The following is a 19,249-nucleotide window of genomic DNA, read 5'->3' as shown; positions in this document are numbered from 1 at the left end:
TGGGCAGGGTGGGGTGGTGTTTCCACCTCATGAGCACATCTGGAGAGGAGACAGGTAGCCTGTGAGCACCATGGGCAGTTTTGGGGGCTCTACAATGGATGACAAGGAAATGACATTTTCTATTTCTTTTTTTAAATTAAATGTCATTTTTATTTTTATTTTTAAATATATTTTTAATGATCTCAGAGAGGAAGGGAGTGGGAGAGAGAGATAGAAATATCAATGGTGAGAGTGAATCATTGATCGGCTGCTTCCTGCACTCCCCTTACTGGGCAGGGGATCGAGCTTGCAAACCAGGCATGTGCCCTTGACTGGAATCGAACCCAGGACCCTTCAGTCTGCAGGACGATGCTCTATGCAATGAGCCAAACCAGCTAGGCTAAATTTCATTTTTCAATTACAGTTTATATTCAATACTAGAGTCCTGGTGCATAAAAATTCATGCACTGGAGGGGGGGTCCCTCAGCCCGGCCTACCCCTTCTCACAGATTGGGTGCCCTCAGGGGCAGGAGGTGACCTGGCGATTAGGGGAAGGTGACGCCCTGTCACACCTCTGCTGCTGCCACTGCCGGCAGCACAAGCCTTGGCCAGCCCTGGTTATCTGAGCCTTGGGTGGCCCTGGGTGGCTGGGCAGCCGCCATCTGAGGCTTGCCTGCACCTCGGGCCAGCCCTGGGTGGCTGGGGGGCTGAGGGGACTGGGGGACTCCAGAGGCAGGCACGAGGAGTGGCCAGGCTCACCTGGGGGCAGGCCCGGCCTTGCTGCGTGCCGGCCGCCCCAACAGAGCTAAGGGGACTGGGTGCCGCCATCTTGTGGCTGTGGGTGCCACCATCTTTGAGGGTGTGGCAGTCAATTAGCATATTCCCTCTTTGTTAGATATTTATTCTGTATTAGTTTCAGGTGTACAGCATGGTGGTTAGACAATCATATACTTTACAAAGTGTTCCCCCAGCTTTTTCCAGTGCCCACCTGGCACCATACATAATTATTGCAATATTATTGATTATATTCATACAGATGGGAGTGGAGAAGTTAATCATGTCAACTCCTGTTTGACAATAATTACCTAAAAGTGGTTTGAGAATAACAAACTCAAGATGTTCCACCTATTGATAAAGAAAACAGTAAGTATGGTAAATAGCATCTGTCTAATATGTTTATACTCAATAATTTGTTTAAAAACTAAACCAGCTGGCATGCAAAGTCTAAATCAGTAATCAAAATAAATTTAGGTCATCAGACTCAAAATGTGTCCATTTGTTCTACAGCCATTAAACTACCATTTATATTTAATTCATATTTCTTTAACCTAAAGGGTGCATTTGCAAGTGTTTCTCAAGACCCCAAAATACTTTTGACCATATTTTATTTTTATAACTAGTAGCCCTGTGCACGAATCTGTGCACCAGTAGCTCACTGCCGCCCTCCAGTAGCTCTCTGCCCTGCCCCCTCCTGTAGCTCTCCACCACCCACCTGTAGCTCACTACCCCACCCTCCTGCTGATCCGTGATCCGGTCGTTACACAGTCAGTCATTACGCTTCACAGCATAACGACCATTTGCATATTACATCTTTATTATATAGGATTATAAATTAATATAGTGACATACTTCAGGATTATTTAAAGATGCTCACACTTCTAACTTAATGAGATATTGTTGGTGGAATGACTAGCTGTGTTAATGAACCTGTCATGATTATCTTTTACTAGAGGCCCGTTGCATGATATTCGTGCAAGAATAGGCCTTCCTTTCTCTGGCTTTGCTCCCACCTGACCAGGAGTCTGCAAGTCCTCGCTCCTGGCCAGAGCACCGCTCCTGTAGCTCCCTCTGCTGGCCCTCTCCCCCTCATAGCAGGCGTCCCACCCCTCCCGGCCGCTCCGCACCTGCATATGCAAATTACCTGCCACCGGCAGGTTAATTTGCATACTCACTCCTGATTGGCTGTGGGCGTAGCAGAGGTATGGTCAATTTACATGTTTGTCTATTATTAGGTAAGATGTCCACTGGGCTGTGACATATGGGGACCCAAGGAGGGTATCCACTGATTTGAGTATCTACTTCCTGTTTCTGAGATCTGAAAGCAGAGATCTTCAGAGGTGCTGCTAAGTGTGGGACTGGGAAGCAAAAATGACTGAGATCAGGATACGGAAATCTCATTGCTTCTCTCCACCAAGAGTTTCCAGAGAGATGGAGACGTTTAGCAGCTTTGTAGGCCTCTGGAGAAGCAGCCAAGGCCAGGACCTTGGAGCCTGGGTGGCTGGACCACCTGACATGGAGGGATTGCTTCTGGAAGTCTAGAAAGAAGTTCTTCGGTTGCTCAACTGATTATCTGAAGATCTTTGGCACCCTCTCCCCGCAGTCCTTACATTTACTGCCCCTCCAGCCTGACAGTCCTCCTCAAACTCCTCCTGGCTCACACTGAACCTGATAACGGTCTTCCCTGCTAATTCTGAACAAAGAACCACAAAGGACCATGCCTACTCAGGTTCCTGGAAACCTACAACAGTAACCACAGAGAAGGGTGAGGGTCAGGAAGAGTCAGGCTCAACAACAGCTTCTTCCGAGTCCTTCGTTGTGCTCTACATGACATGGCCATACTGGAGATGGAGGGGAGTGAGGAGGAGGAGACACTGTCCACTTTTCAGTGTTTATTATCAATTATTATCAATGATGGTGGTGAGGAGCATAAAATAGGGCCCCTTCGATGTTTTACTTTCTGCAGAGAACACAAATGCCAACATCATCGCCACTACCACCACTACCACCACCACCCCCATCACCATCACAGTTCACATTTAATGAGTAATTTTTATATGCTGTACAATATTTTAAGCACTTGTACATTTAAATTACTATAATAAGTCAATGTGAGAGATACTGTCATTCCTGTTTTACAGAGGAGAAGAGAGATACACTGAGCTCAGGTCGTTAGCCCAGCTAGTAGGCAGGAGAGCCGAGACCCCGAATCCCAGGTAGTGTGATTGCAGAGCTCACGGTTCCACTGCTACATATTATTGCCTCTCACAAAATACAAATTGATTTTGAATATCTGATTCTGTATTTGCATCCTTTTAAAAACTTTTTTCTTATTTAATGTAATACCCAGTAGAGTTGAGACCTGGTTTTTTATTGTTATTATTATTATTATCATTATTTTAGCAATTTTAGATAATGATGTCAGTCTGCCTTTGGATCATACTTTCCATATTTGGAGGGAAAGAATCAGAAAGGGCTCTTTGGGTACACAAATATAAAACACGTGCTCTTATTTTTCTTGGAGAAAAGTGAGGTTATCATAAACCCAGATATAGATGCTGCAGTGCATCCTATTAAGTTCTGTATTGTAATATAAATAGAAGGGAATGTATTTTTAGGATGACTGTATCCTTCCAGAATTAGAGAATTTTTTCCTTTAATAAGGACAGGACCTGTGTGGTTGGAAGAGCCCACACAGTGTTGTTAGAGACTGGATAACCCAGAATTTGGAGGGCAGAGCTCACTCTCTTGGGTAGCCGTGAGTTTCTCCTGAAGGAAATGGATGTTTTCCCTGTCACTTCGTTTTCAGGGCTAGCAAGGGAGCCGGAGATCAGGGGGTGAGCAGTAGTCCAGGGAGAGGCCTGGAGATGCTCAGTGAGGTCTGGGTTTCTGGGGACAAGACAGAGAGCTGGAGACAGGAGTTCAGAGCTTGGGGGTTGGCCTGTGGGCCCTAAGGGCAACCCCTTGTGGCATTAACTATGCTAGTCTCTGTTATTCTTGGACGCCCTGGGCTTTCAGTTAAACTCCAGGGCCTGGTCTTTACTGTGCTTTGGGCATTTGGCATTTGAAAAGCAGGCCAGTGCTCACAATATGAGCCAGATTTGGTGGCCGGGGATCCGCAAAAACGTGGCTGTGCCGGCAGGGCTGTGGGCAGTGCAGGGATGTGCCCCATGCCTCCCGGAGCACCAGGACCTACCAGAGAAGAAAGGATAACCCGGCGGAGAGGGACAGAGGCTTGGACTTGGGGAGTTTGTATGTTAAAGGACATGTAGTCACAGTTTAAAGAGGTCTGGTGTTGAAATAATGTTTGCTCTGAACAGTAGCAGAGAAACCAGCTCGGTACACAGTAGACACGCTGCTTCGTTTGACTTATCAAGTATTTTTCAAACGTAAGAAACAGACCTTCATAAAGAAATAGAAGTCATATGATTCTCAGTGTTGTTTTTGTTATATTGCTTAAGGATATAAATATATAAAACTAGTCAAAAAGTCTTTACCCTTACAGTTCTTAGTCAACTGTAAAACCAAGCCAAATTTTAAAGTCAGTGCAAGCTAAAGTACAAAAGCACACACTTATTAAATTGTTTATTAACGATAGCAAATTACTATACGTGATGATGTCGTTTTGGTGAAACTCAGTGGCCAAAATGGTTTAAGAGTGGAAGAGAACAGGCTTCGTCCCAGTTCTAGGTTTTGACCGTGGCAAGCTAGAGAGCACTTATTGGGGTAAGTCAGCTATAAAAATAATTGCAAAATTCCCAAGCTTTGTTGTCTACTTCAGAATGGGCAGGTCTCATATTTAAGAACAACAATAATAATAAATTCTGCCAGTGACAATCCTCAAAGGCCGGTTTTGATGATATACCACTTGATAACCATATAAAGCTGCCCTATATGCTCAAAGATGAGGTTACATCTGTGGCATTTTTGAAAATCTGCATTCAACGGGAATCTAATACAACTCTGGTGTGAGTCAGAAGCAGAACAGCTTCCTATGCATTTCCTGTCTGCACGCTGGTGTAAACTAAGATATTTGCTCCGTGCCTACAGGAATACACCTCTAGGCTCAGTGAGCCATGCCTACGTCATCACGAACATGTGTTAGCTCAATTACCCCACCCCACCCCTTTGTTTTTTCCATTGTAAGACCTTCATTCACATACTGTGGCATGTCATTGTCAGCCGTTTGATGCAAATGTGAACAGAAAACAACAGTGCAATGCAAGCACCAAATGATCTGGGGGGTAGGTCTTTACTGACCAGGGGGAGACTGCCCTTTAAGAAGTAGCTGACTCCTAGAAATAGTAAATGACTTGCCTGAGAGTGAGCCCTTGATATGCAAACCAACCGATCCTGCGTCCACTCTGCCCCCTTGACTAGCTCTTGCACTGCAGGAGGCAATATTTCTCTACCTCAATCAACCCAGAGCCAGGTACCGACCACCCCTATAGCCTACAACCCACCAAAATTATTCAAACCTTCCAGTCCTAAACCTGCTCACTGCTTACCTTGCCTCATGCATTACTTCCTATAAAAACCACAAGGAAGGCTTTTGCTCATGCTTTCCTCTGACTCCTTCTGACCAACCCTGGTGCTTCCCCACAAGTCCCTGCATAGTTTAGCATGCCCCTTCCTTTTAGGAATTCTAAGTAACCAAATATCTTATCAGTGGCAATCATCTGTTGCCTCACCATACCTGGATAAAACCATAATCCCGTACTTGTGAAAACAATTGGTAACCTGCTCCTGCTATGGTTGGCGGGAAAGATGGTGAGCTCCAGAGAACAGGGGCCTGGTTTCAGTTGTCTTTAAATCCCCAAGGCCTACCATACTATTTGGGATCACTGTAAGCCTCAAGACTGTGACAGGATCAATGAGGTGTGTCCTAACATACCTTGACTGTTACAAACATTGAACAAAGCCAAACAAAATAAAAACTTGCTGGATCCACAAATCTAACATGGCAATGAACATTCCCCCTCATCAGAGTAGAGGGATAGGTCTGCAAGATGCATAGTTATCTCTGTAATCCATCGGGGGGTAGGGAGAGAGAATAAGTAACTGTGTAATGAATCGCTTATCATATCAAGTTCTATCTTCCTAACAGGGTCATCATTGACAGAGGTATAGTGGTTTTAAAACATATCCTCGAATTCTTTGACACTCCTCCCCTCAAGAGGTGGTTTTATTTTCCTGCTTCTTTGCATGACTGGTAAACTTTGATTGGATGCCAGACATTCTGACTCTATCTCATTGGGTGCTGGATATTTTTGTATCCCTATAAATATTCTGGGACACAGTTGTCTGGAAACAGTTTGATCCTTACAGGTCTTGCTTTGAAGATTTGTTGGGTGGGACCAGGGCAGCATTGAGTCTAGAGATCACTTCCCCCACTGTAAAGGTAAGACTTTTCTGAGTGTTCTACCCAACAGTTATGAAATGTTCCAGTCTGGTTGGTAGAAACAGGCGCTCTTCCTGGATCTGGGCCAATGTGAATACTGTTCCTTCTAATCCTTCCAGATAGGTCTTTTCCCAGCATTGGGTGGTGTGTTCACAACGTACATGGATTAATGTGCTGCTTTAAAAGGGACCCTCTGCAGATCTCTGCAGTTTCCTCTCTAAGCAGCTCCCTCTTCCCTAGCACCCTGCCCCATGAACTTGAGTCTCCCCAGACTCTCAACTCTGTCTCCTCAACTTAGGGAGTCCACTGGACTCCTCTGGGTTCCCCCTCCCTGTGCTATGGCCTGGAGACTATCCAGGTAGTTGCTGGGACCATGTAAGACTCACCTTGTTGGTGTCCCATTTCTGAGGGGTCACTATCCTTCATTATCTAATTTCAGTGTCTTGAAAAACATTATTTCATTTAACTTATGACTTTTTTAGTGTGTTTTTTTTTTGTTATTGTTTAGTTGTTGTTGGTGGTGGTGGTGGTGGTGGGGTGTGTGTGTGTGTGTGTGTGTGTGTGTGTGCACGTGCATGCACGCGTGCGTTTCTGGGTAGGCAGGTAATTTGAATTCTGTTACTCCATCTTGGCCAGAAGTAGACATTCCCAAAGTGTATCAGAAAGTACTTCGAGCATCCACACTCCCAACCACGTTGTACAGGAGTTGCTGTTGCTTTACATCTTTATACTGTTGGTATTTTCAGACTTTCTAATTGTTTTAAGGATTAAACTAGTTCACATAAGGGACTTGAAGTGATGTTCCTCACAATACAATCTAAAATTGAAAAAAGAGAGGAATTATTTAACCTAAAGGGATAATCTCTACTCATGAAATGTCAGGCAGAAGGGGACTATGCCAATACTTGGGGAATTCAGTCTACTACTCTTTACCACCAGAGTATTTCCATTTGTTTATTTAAGGAAAGCAAAGTTGTTAACACATTAAAACCAACAGTTCTGTGAAATGGAAGTAACGTTAATGCCTACTGCAAATCTTACAAGCATTTAATTCCATGAACAGGGAGAACCCTGGAGATTCTTGGCAAAAATGTCCTACTTAAAGTTCAGGGGAAGACACAAAGATGGATGCGCGTGTACACACAGGATGTCCTGGGCCAGAGGAGCAGCATCAGCTGGCCGCTTTGGTCATTTTGTCACGCCCTTCTCTCTCTGGGGACTGCATTGCCACCGCTAAAAGCACTTATAATTGTTTCTTTGAAAATGGCCATATTCTCCAGAGAAGCTCTCAAGGAAGAAATCTAATTATCTTGGAATTATTGAATTTTCTGGGTACCGTCTTCTAGGTAGGTAGACAGAGTATTTCATTTTTAGAAAGGTTGTTTGCTATTACACATAATGGACTGTTTGTCCTCTCCCTCCCACCATGGTTTGGAGAGAGAAGCAGTGGAATTCATCAATCCCTCCTCTACACCTGGCCTTCATCAAACACTGCAAACAACCAACACTGTGTAGAAGCATTTGGTTAAAAAAAAAAAAGGCAAAGCTTTGGTAGTGAGCATAGTTATTAAGCTAGAAAAATGCCTCTACAATCTTCATTTTATTTTGTTTTTAGTATTTGTACATCCACAGTCCTCATTCTGCAATAACATTTGTTTTGTGGTTGCTGACGGATGTGATAAAACAGTCCAAGATCTGCTTTCCACAGTTCTTTACAACAGACCAAAATAGCATTCTTGTTCACGCTAGGATAGCCCAGCGTTGGCGTGCCTTCTGGCCAACTAGCTGAGGGTGAACAGAACGTACGTGGTCAATTTCTCAGTGGTAGAATATCCTCTTTATAGTTACAAAATTGCTTCCTCCAAGGACAAAGCTGCTTTATGCTACTTTTTCACTTCGTCTAACTCAGAGGGTGCGAGTCACAAGAAATGGGAGACAAGGGTAATCACGGCATTTGTTTCTGGAAATAAAATGGTCTTACTTCCTTGTCAATGTGAGTGCCAGGACTTCACTGATGAAAATTAAGTAAAGGTTTTCCATCAAAGAACTTTCTTTTGGAGGCTTTAAAATTCAAACTGCCATCAAGTCTTCCACATAATAAAGCATGTTTTAAAGTTTCTCGGATTTTTTTAAAATGGGCATTCATATCTTTTACGTACTCCTCAAGTAATACTTGCAGCAGAGAGAGGCCATCCAAACTTGCTGACACTAATTAGAGTTGTGTCTTCCATTTGCTCTGATTAGACATGAGGAATGAGAGAGGACCAGTCAGGATAGTTTCAATCATCGTTAGTTCCTATTCAGTGTCAAGCCTGCCTCTGAAAAACCTTCCGCATCCAAAACCAGGACAGATCTTAAAAATGAGTCCTCACCCTAGCTGGTTTGGCTCAGTGGATAGAACATCAGCCTGCAGACTGAACGGTCCCAGGTTCGAATCCGGTCAAGGGCACATGCCCAGGTTGTGGGCTCAATTCCCAGTGTGGGGCATGCAGGAGGCAGCCGATCAATGATTCTCTCTCATCATTGATGTTTCTATCTCTCTCTCCCTTCCTCTCTGAAGTCAATAATATATATATATATACATATATATATATATATATATATATTTAAATATATATATTTAAAAATGAGTCCTCTCATCATGCCATTTCCTTTTTTCATGATACTCTGGTGGGTGGGTTCTAAACTTGACTGCAGGGTCCTGAATTAGAACAAAACTATTCATTCTAAAGTCGAAAAGAAACATTCTTGCCAAATGGGTCTGGAAGCTCCCAGAGTACTATTCGCCTCACAGCCTCTGGAAGGAAACTTCAGAATCACCCTCAATGCACCCTTCCCTTCCTCCCACGTTCAACAACCAACGGGCTACCTTAAAAACACCTCTTCCCATGTCCAGAGAGAGCTGCTCTCTTCATGCCCTACCATCATTCATGTGCATATAGGCCCCAGCGGGTCTCCCTGCTGCCTGTCTCTCTTCAGTCCCAATGGAGTTGCCACATCGGCCTTTCAGACACGTGACCAGCACTGGATCACTTCTGTGCATAGGTGTCTCCCCCTTTTGTCTTGCAGCTTGGCTTTTAGATGGTCTTCTGTGCGGAGCCCTAAGGGCTGAGCCAACTGAGCCCCAAAGCTCCTTCCCTCCTCTTCAAAGAAGCTCCTCCTCCTCTATGACTTGTATTTTGGATCTTGATTTCATTGAAAAGGAAGCATGTTCGTTAAACAAACAAGCCTACAGAGCACTGGCCACAAGATAAAACCTGACTTCCTTATCATGACATGGAAAGTCTTCTACAGAAAGTCCCATCCTATCCAGGAGCCTCATCTCCTGCCATTTCTCCCAGTAACCTCTGCTCCAAGCCTTCATCAAGGGCATGACCTCTGATATGTCAGGGTTCCCACACTCCTTGTTGGGTATACCTTTCTGCACTTACCTCCCTAAAGAACTCCTAGAAACCTTGAAGACACAGCCCTGTGTTACTTCTTAATTAAACCTTCCTCAACTTTCCCAGTTAATTATTCCCATCTTCGTGCTCCCATCATATTATAAACCTTTATCATTGCAGTCTTCTATACTGCATTGCCATTTTATATGTCTTTCTTCCTGGGACCTATCATATCTCATTGATCTTCAAATCCCTGGTATTGAGCACAGCTTTCTTGGCACAAAGGAGGCATTCTCCATTTAATGAATGCTCTCGTGTTGTATGAAACCAAACCTTTTCCCCATCACTTTTAGTAATGTCTGTGTATGAGACTTTCTAAATTCAAATTATCAAATAAACAAAAAAATTCACTTACAATATACTAGAAAAAGAAAAGGACCTTTGAAGAGGGGAAGAATGTGGGCTGACTAAAGGAAACTAAGAATCACAACTGACCAAAGGTCTGAGATTTGCAAAGGTCAGCTATTTGCACACACTTGGAAACTCTCAGGAGTCTGTAAGCACCAGAGTGAGCTGGCTTTGGAGGATGAAACTAACATTTCCCCCTTTATTTTAGGTATAGTTGAGTCTCACTAATTCAGACTAAAATGTGGGACAACTGTTTGAATTAATGAAATTCAATATTACAGGATGTTTTAAATATAGTTGCTGTTTTAACACTTTAGACTTGGTTTAATGAAAGCACAGGATCATCCTATGCAAACTAAATTGTTAATCATTTAAAAATAGTCCAGTCTACCATTTGTCTGTATCATTAATTCCATCACACACATTATTTTTTTAAGATAGGTTAAAGGGAAACTTTTTGACACTTGTTTGGATGATCACGATTCTGTACTAGGTTCCTATGCATCAATAACATTTCAACATAAACGTCCTTTTTCAGCAAATATGCATTAATGCATAGTATTCCTGGAGACTGGAATGAACCGGGCTAGGAAGAAGCTGCTCTGTACTCACTTCATGTTTCCAAATTATTTTCATGGTGAATTTAGCCAGTTTTCCATAGCTCATGTAACTCCAGGCTGGCTTGAGTTTCCTGCTTCCTTCTTTGGCAAGACTGCACCAAACCTTTTCAAGAGAAGTGTTCTTACTTAGAGAAAAGGAAATATCCGATCCAGGCTGTTTTACATGCGCTAGATGCCAAGCACCAAACAAAGCAGCTCAGCTTTTCAAAGATTGGATGTTGTAACTGTAGCCACTTGAGCAAAAGCTCTATCCCTGGACAAGCCAAGTTAAATAAGGCAGAATTAGGGAGCATTAAACTGATCTCCATGTCTAGTGTTCATAAATCTGCATGAAAACGTCCTGAATCAAAGAAAATAAATTAAAAATGTGTCATACTGGTTCTCATCCAATGGATCTGTGTGTCTTGGAGGAGAAATGCATGGCTTGGTGTTACTGTGAGGACTGTCTCTTCTCAGTGCAGGTTGAGTTTCAGGCTGATTGAGCAGGGGGAGATAAGAAAATGCCGGGTTCTAGAAGTCAGCACCTTAGGAGATCACACAATTATTGCTTCTAAGTAAGGAAGCACCTTAGGAGATCACACACTTTATTGCTTCTAAGTAAGGAAGAGGAGGGAACAGTCTCATAGATGTCTTGAGAGCCATGACATCGGAGTGACTTTCAGCGAGGAACATGGGAGATCTACGGCCTCATCTATCACCAGATGCTCACCTCAGGCACAAGGATACAAAACTGTGAAGAATCAGACCTGTGTCATAAGTCCTACAGATTGGTGGAATTTTTGACCCTTGAGTAGAGGAAACTTACTAAGGTCTCTTACGTGAGAGGGAGTTGTATTGAGGAGGTTGATTTTATCACAAATGCAGTGCGTTGAGTATAGCAAATGACTTTTGGCTATAACTAAGGGCCACCCACTGCATACCAACATCGGACATGCAGCACACACAGTACAATGTGAAGAGTGCAATGCAGAGCCCCTGCTCCACAGCACAGTCTAACATATGACCCTACCTGCTTGGCTGCAGTTGACTAGACCAGGGATAAATTCTTGACCAATCAAAGCAATCTGATTCTTTCTTTAGGAATTTGGATTGAGAAATTTCCAATTAATATATAAAGACAAAGTCAAGTGTTATCTTCTACAACAGGTGTGTATATGTGTTGGGTGGTGATTGGCAAGGATGAATCTCTCTGAGGCTGCATATTTTGTGGAGGGAAAAGAGTGTAGCCAATAATTAGAGAGAAGTAGCAAGGAGAGATAGAAGGAGGGCTCTCCTCACGGCTTCTCTCTCCCGAGGTCCAGCTGCATTTCTGTTCTGGGTTCCATTAGACATCCCTTTATCCTTAAAACAAAAGTGTTGTGGAAACTCACTTAAATTGTGGTAGTTACTAATAACCAAAGCTTTCCAAGGAAGATACGAAATAAAACAGTCACTTATGGTAATATTGGCTTTTGTTTCTAGAAGTGTCTGCCTCCCTTTATAAGATGCTAGTCTCAGGGAGAAATATACGTAACCAAATCAGGCTTTATATTATCGACTTATTCGAAAGGGCCCAAGAGAGCAGCCATGTGAACTGTATAATTTGGTCTCCTGAATATGTCTTTCCATAGCAAAGTTCTTTAAATTCAACCTGGGTGCCACTTGCTACAATTTTGACCTCCTCCTTACTGGTTCTCATCTAAGTGGATTTGGAGAATAAATGACAACCAACCACTCTTGGAATAATAACCTTAAGTGCTAGACATAGAAATAGGCAGAAATTTTGAGCTAACTTGGTTCAACCTTCTAATTTCACAAATGAGGAGTCTGAGACCACAGAGGCTTATGTGATTTGCCCAAGGTCACATGTCTAATTGTGGCTGAGCAGGGATGAGAACCCAGATTACAAGCTGCCCCAAAGCCAAGTTTCATCCAAGAGAAATGCTGAAGGCAAAGCCAGTCATTTTTCTGGTTGTTAATTTTAACTTCCCAGTTATATGACCTGGATAGTTTCTAGCTCTGGGGTACTTTCACGGGTAAAAGCCCTTGGCACATGACTGATGGCTCCTCTGTTCAATTACTGACTCAGTAGTACATAGTTAAGTCATTGAGCTTTTAAGATCACCTTAACAATTTTGTTCTTGTTAGAATAAAAGGAACTTCTGAGTTTCAAGTTTATAGATCTTATTAAAGGAATACGTAGTCCAAGATGTTAGTCAAATTTCAGAAAAGTATATACCACATGAAATTAAAATTGTTCTAAACCAAAAGAAAAGGGAGGGGCGGGGGGAAGGCATATATACTTAACTATGTGTTAATGATGTGCTTGCAAGTTATGACCAAGTCAATTTTCAGTATGTGTTACAAGTGGAAATGGCTGTTATTATTACCATTTCATATGATGTAGGTTTTATAGAGTATAGAAATATATATGTGAGGTGACCTAATCCTGTTAAGTCTATAATGCTTCTCTAACATCACATTTTTCAGAGAAAATACCAAAACCTGAGGAAGCAAATGCATTATGCTTCTTTAAAAGAGATAGATTAGGTCATTTGGACACAATTAAAATCCCTTTCCTTTCAAATCAACATGGACTATTAATTATATTGGCAAATCTTTTATCAAAGGAAAATAAAAGATGAGAAAATCTTTAATAATATTTAGAATCTAGGTTTAGGGTAAAATAGAGGGAAGAGACAGAGTTACTACTGTGTGTGTGTGTGTGTGTGTGTGTGTGTGTGTGTGTGTGTGTGTTAAACTTGGCCTTCAGTGCATGGTGCCAGATGCTTGGGCTGGCTTGATCATGCCTCTAATCAGGTAGGGGAAAAATGGGATTTCTAGCATGAGGAGAAACAAAAAATATTCCAGATAAGGCTTAGCATGGTGGCAAAGAAAGAGCAACAGAAATTTGTTTAACTCTCCACTTTTCCCAAAGCACAACTAGCCACAAACATGGTGAGAGGGGGGGATCCCCCAGCCCTGTACTTATGGCCCAGGCCAGGGTGACCAGTAGGAGGATTCCCTAAATCAATGGGCCAGAGTCAGTTGGGGACGGAAGGGACATGGGAAGCGGAACAGGACAGTCCAGGGGTGGAGGAAGGAAGGAAGGAAGGAAGGAAGGAAGGAAGGAAGGAAGGAAGGAAGGAAGGAAGGAAGGAAGGAAGGAAGGGAGGGAGGGAGGGAGGGAGGGAGGGAGGGAGGGAGGGAGGGAGGGAGGGAGGGAGGAAGGGAGGGAGGGAGGGAGGAAGGACAGGAAGGGAAGGAGGAAGGGAAGGGATGGATGGAAGGGAAGGAAGAGAGGGAAGGGAGGAAGGGAGGAAGGGAGGAAGGGAGGGAGGGAGGGAGGGAGGGAGGAAGGGAGGGAGGGAGGAAGGGAAGAAGGAAGGGAAGGAAGGAAGGAAGGAAGGGAGGGAGGAAGGGAGGGAGGAAGGGAGGAAGGAAGGGAAGGAAGGGAAGGGAGGGGGGGAGGGAGGGAGGGAGGAAGGGAGGAAGGAAGGGAAGGAAGGGAAGGGAGGGAGGGAGGGAGGGAGGGAGGGAGGGAGGGAAGGAAGGGAAGGGAGGGAGGGAGGGAGGAAGGAAAGGAAGGAAGGAAGGAAGGGAGGAAGGGAGGGGAGGGAAGGGAGGGAAGGAAGGAAGGAAGGAAGAGAGGGAGAAAGGAAAGAAGAAGGTACTTGAAAACGTTTGAATTAATGGATAAATGAATGAATGGAGACAGACAGTACTATACTAGGCTCTGTCCCTGGTCCTTCATAATGCCACTTCTGTGTGCCTACTGAATGTCCTTACTATGGTCACTAAAAAAAAGAGAGAAAATCAGTATGGATGAGATCTGGGTCCTATTAGAGTGAAGAGTAAGGGAAAGGGGCCTCACATCTTAATCACTTGACCTCCTTTGGCCCATGTCCTTGACTGCCATTGGCAGCCTCCCCAAAGAGATTCTCATTCTATCTAACCTGGCTGCGTCATGAGGTCTGACAGGGTCCCAGGCTGAAGTGGTGGGGCTCTAGAATACATTTTTAAAAATATTTCAGAATCTGATCTGCTACTCAGCAATTTGATTTAGAGCAAACAGAGGAAATGGAACACATTTCTAAGCAAATATTTCCCTGATTACTTACACATGCAAATTCATGGACTAAGTTTAGAGTGTAATTAAGCACCCAGTGGTTTTTTAGTCCACACTCATAGACCAGATCAGCTGCCTAAAGGAGGCACATGGTTAGTTTATTTCTGTGTTTTTGCTTGTGTTCTCAACTCTGGGCTCTCACCTGAAAAAAAAAAAAAATGCATTGGCTCAGAGGTGTCAGTGACCCAGTTGTGGGGCTAAAAGAACACAATGGCTCAAGGGCATGCCAAGGGTTGTGATATTAAAAGATACATCTGATCAGAATGATGTTCCTCTGGGCAGAGAAATGCAGAGTGATGGTTTCCTCTTAGCGGGTAGGAAATCAGGGCAAGGTAGACACCCTCCTCAGCACAGCTCTCCCTCTTGAAGGAAACAATTAATGGCCAGCTACCAAAGCCAATATCAGTTTCCCATTGTTGCAATTCACTTTTTATATACTTCCCCGGCGCATATGAAAATGTTAATGCCTTGCAATTATGTGCCAAAGGACATGCTCAGATGCCAGGTTTACACATGCAAAAGAGATGAGTGGTTTGGAAAATGGGTTCATTGTTTCTTTGCAAGCAAATGGCATCGCCGCCTTACCTCCTGCTCACAGTGGCCAACAGTTCACCTTTCTTTTTGCCTTTCCTAGGAGCCTTGTTTGCTTAAGAGTTTCTTCACAGAGCATCCATTTAACAAATCTATGACAAGCAAGGATTTGTGATGGAGAGGTTGTCAATGATGGCTGTGTACATGCCCCTCAAGGGCATTGGTAGCCTACGTTGCCCTGACTTCCTACACCAGCTTTATGGGGGAAAGACTGCCTTTGACAGACACTCAAAGAGAATGCCCTATGCTATGTGCTCTGATTTTAACTCTCTGACCTACCTCTTCCACTGTTTTCCACTGTGAGCCGCCCGTGGAGGATGATTCTATAGCCTGTTCCCTGCTAGCTAGGAAAGGAGGTCTTCTCTTTTTATGAGAATATGGTGCCCAGGATTTATGTATGAGTAATTTTTTAAATACCATTCAGTGAGAACACACTACCTGTCAGGTGCTGTGTTTACAAACATTAATATATTTGTTCCTCAGAAACAATTCTAACAACTCTACAAGCTGGACATCATTATCTCTGTTTCACAGAAGAGATCAAACAACTTTTCCAAATCACAGATAAACAGAAGAATGGTATTCAAACCCAAGCCTATCTGAATGCAGACCTCTGATTCTGCTTCAATTATCACAAACCTCCCCGTTCTATCCCCATAGATGCCTAGAGAAGCCTAGCAGGGCCCCAGTCCACTTTTGAATCAAAACAATACTTGCGAGTAATGCCTTCCTTCTAAGACATATGATTTCTTCATTGTGAACGATCACTGTATCTGAAAAGCAGTACGCTCAATTTGGCGGGGCAATTTCTGAACATTTATTTTCCCCTGCATATCCAAAACAGATTGCAGACCTTTGCTTGCTTCTACTTTCCCCCAAGGGAAAAACAGTGTGGCCATGTTGAAATCTTCTGTCCCCTTATCCATTGCATTTTAACAGGCGGAGGCAAGTAACGAGAGCCTCAGACTGTCATCTTCATGGGGCATGGTGCACACAGCTTAAACACATCCACTGGCATGTTAAATAGCCTTTGGAGAATTATTCCTGGTGCCTCGAGAATGACACCACAAGCAGAAACACATGGAATCCATGACTTTTCAAAACCCAGCCTTGTTTCAGACAAGACGGTTGTGTTCGGTTTGTAGTTAATACTTCTGTGGGTCCACGATGGTCCCATTGTCTGATATAAGGACTCATTGGGGTTCCAACCCAGCAGGTAGGAGAGGCTGGCCCTACCCCACTGATGTGTCAGAAGGATTTACCAAGAGGGGGATGATGGACACTGTTCACCCCAAAGTCGCATGTCCAATGGAAATGAGAAAGAGGCATTTGTGGCTAAAGGAAGCATCCAGAAGGCTTGGCAAGGATCACCTTGCTCCCTTTTGTCAGAGATTTGCTTTCCCTTTGTCTCCTGAGTTCAGGAGTTGGAATCAGGCCTGTGTGTGTGACTCTCACTAATCAAAACTCCTGGGAACGGCTCTAACTCCAAACACCTTTTGCAGTTCCCACATAAAGAACTCCTGTCCTTGTTGAAGAGAAGTGAAGTGTCTTAAACACTTCTTGGGTGAGTAGTTGCCATCTCCAATAAACTCAAAGGCTGTACCTCTCCTACATAACGGTGTGAGCAGCACAAACATGGTGCACAGAGCTCTTCAGGTAAAAATAACGTAAAAAATCAATTAAGTTATGGAATAGACTATGGTCTAAGTTGGCCATTGCACTGCTGCTGGGGTTTAACATTTGTTTTCCTTTATCCTTGTTACTTTAAACTTATCTTTTAAACACAAATATTCTGTGCTTCCAATATTGTGTGTCCAAAAATTGATGGGTGCAATGTAAATGAGATTCGCTAGAGACCTTCCATGGCAGTGAAATTGGGTGACGCCTCTGCTGCCATTGCTTGGGCCTAAAATGCACAGTACCCAGACTTCTCGGTCTGTTGGTTCTTTCACTTTGAGCTTCCATACTAGCTGTTTGCTCTGGAACACGGTCCCCCTCTCATCAACAACATTTCCATCGTGGGCATTACACGCCGATAAAAGGAACTGCTCAAGCTTGCCTTTTCCCCTGACACTTGCTGGCATTTCTGTCGGCACCAACGTGCTGATGGTGAACATATCTCCAGAGAGGACTGGCATAACTGCCATTCATGCCTATTTCTTCATCATATGTCCTTCTAATTAATTTCTGACCTTTTCAGGAATACACATACAAAGAAGGGCATTGGGAAAAAATGCCTTCTGTGGAATATTATTTCTCATTTATTTTCAATCTAAAAACAAAATCCTGTACATTCTTCAAGGCCCAATTTCAAATGCCACCTTCATTATGAAGTCCTCACTAAATATTAAAGTCAGAAGTGACCGCTTTTCTCCCGTGGCTTCCCCACTCTGTTGAGGGCATCTCAGCCATAGCACTCATCTCATTGGGCCTGATCATTTAGTTCTTGAATGACAATCTGCCTCTAAACTGTAAACGTCTGGTTGACAGCAAGTCCTGTTACACTCTGGGTGTGAATTGGGCATCCACGGTGATACCTGGCATATAATAGTTTCCAAGAAATGTTTGCTGAGACAACTGACTCTATAAAATTTTTTTTGTAATATCATATTCCAAAGGTGCTAAGATGCACTATTTCAGTGGTTCTAAAAATTTTACCATGCGTCAGCATCGATTGGAGAGCTTGTTAAACCCAAACTGTGTGGGTCTCACTCCCAGAGGCCTAGGGGGAAACTGGATAATTTGCATTCCTAACAAGTGTTCAGGTGATGCTGGTAATTTTGGTCCGGAGACCACGCCATAGGGAGCACTGAACTCTCTTGTTCTCATTTCAATATCTCTGATATCGGGCTATGTCTTAAATTGTTGACATGTCAGTTTGACTGACAAACCTTTGCATTCATAGTAGTATCTATCTATCTATCTATCTATCTATCTATCTATCTATCTATCTATATTGTATAAAAAAAAGCCAGCACCCAGAATGCCCAGAGACCAGAACACCATGGCCTCGCCCCCCAGGGAGCGGTTAGGGGCGCCCCTAGGCAACGCAATAGGGTGCGAGTGTGATGGGGGAAAGTCGAAGAAATAGGGGGGAAGGTCTTTGGGGTTGGGGTGGTCGGCCCGGAGTAGGTTTGGAGTGTGCTGGGGAAGGAAGAGGAAGATCCGATTGGAAAACAGCTCAGCACAGTACCTTTCTCATTGCGACCAGGACGGACAGAACGGGCGGTTGTTTCGTGAGTGCGCTCCCGACCTACATGTTCACGGCAGCGGCAGTTCTCCCGACACTTCACTGATTCCAAATAGTACACAGCTGTCAACGCCAAAGAACAGAAAAGTCCTCTCCAACTAGAGGCCCTGGAGGTTGCAACAAGACTGAAGGAAACACCACTTAAGGCGGAGCTAGGAAAACCGGAAGTATGCGCAAACCAGAGGATTGTGGGATTGTGGAGGACGCCTGGGCGCCTAAGGCCAGAACGTGAGCCTGTTACTGCGCATGTACATGGTCAGCCCTATCGTCCTCACACTCGCAGTATTTGGACGTGACTTCTGGTGGGAAGTTATTTTGATTGGGATTTGCGGGGAGGAAGATCAGAATTAAAGGTTTCATTTGTTACCTTGGTTTGAAGCAGAGGAAAATGGGATAGTGACGAATAAGAAACTTTGGAGACAGTGAAGGGCAGTTTGTCCAGACTGTTGAGAGCTAAGAATTAGAGTTTAATTGGGATAGAAATCCTGCTAATAGCTCCTGATGCCTGAAATCTGAGCACTCTACTTTTAGGTTTTCCAGTTCAAGTTTTTGGAGACTGCCTATTAAAACATTCCTGGTTGGAAAGTGTTTATATAGAAACCTATAAGTATTAAGTATTCGCTGTGTTTACCATGCTTAGCTCTCTGTAAGGTATATGGAATAATGTTAACTGCCTCATGTTCTCAAGAAGCCTGACTTTTAAAATAAAAAATAAAGAAGAAATATAAATAC

The 19,249-nt window shown here is 43.6% G+C and overlaps 1 long non-coding RNA gene across 1 annotated transcript in view; it reads right to left on the bottom strand.

Moving 5' to 3' along the window:
• LOC307111988 overlaps nucleotides 1-18,629 on the bottom strand; it is a 74,396-nt gene extending 55,767 nt beyond the window's left edge. The window contains exon 1 of the long non-coding RNA XR_013814651.1: nucleotides 18,461-18,629. This is a non-coding gene — a long non-coding RNA (uncharacterized lncRNA). The remainder of the gene's footprint in view (nucleotides 1-18,460) is intronic.
• Between the last annotated feature and the right edge of the window lie 620 nt (nucleotides 18,630-19,249).

Source organism: Cnephaeus nilssonii (genome assembly GCF_951640355.1).
Source record: "Cnephaeus nilssonii genome assembly, chromosome: 15".
Lineage (NCBI taxonomy): Eukaryota > Metazoa > Chordata > Mammalia > Chiroptera > Vespertilionidae > Cnephaeus > Cnephaeus nilssonii.
The sequence above is the reverse complement of the archived record's forward strand: the minus strand, read 5'-3'. Positions and strand labels throughout refer to the sequence as shown.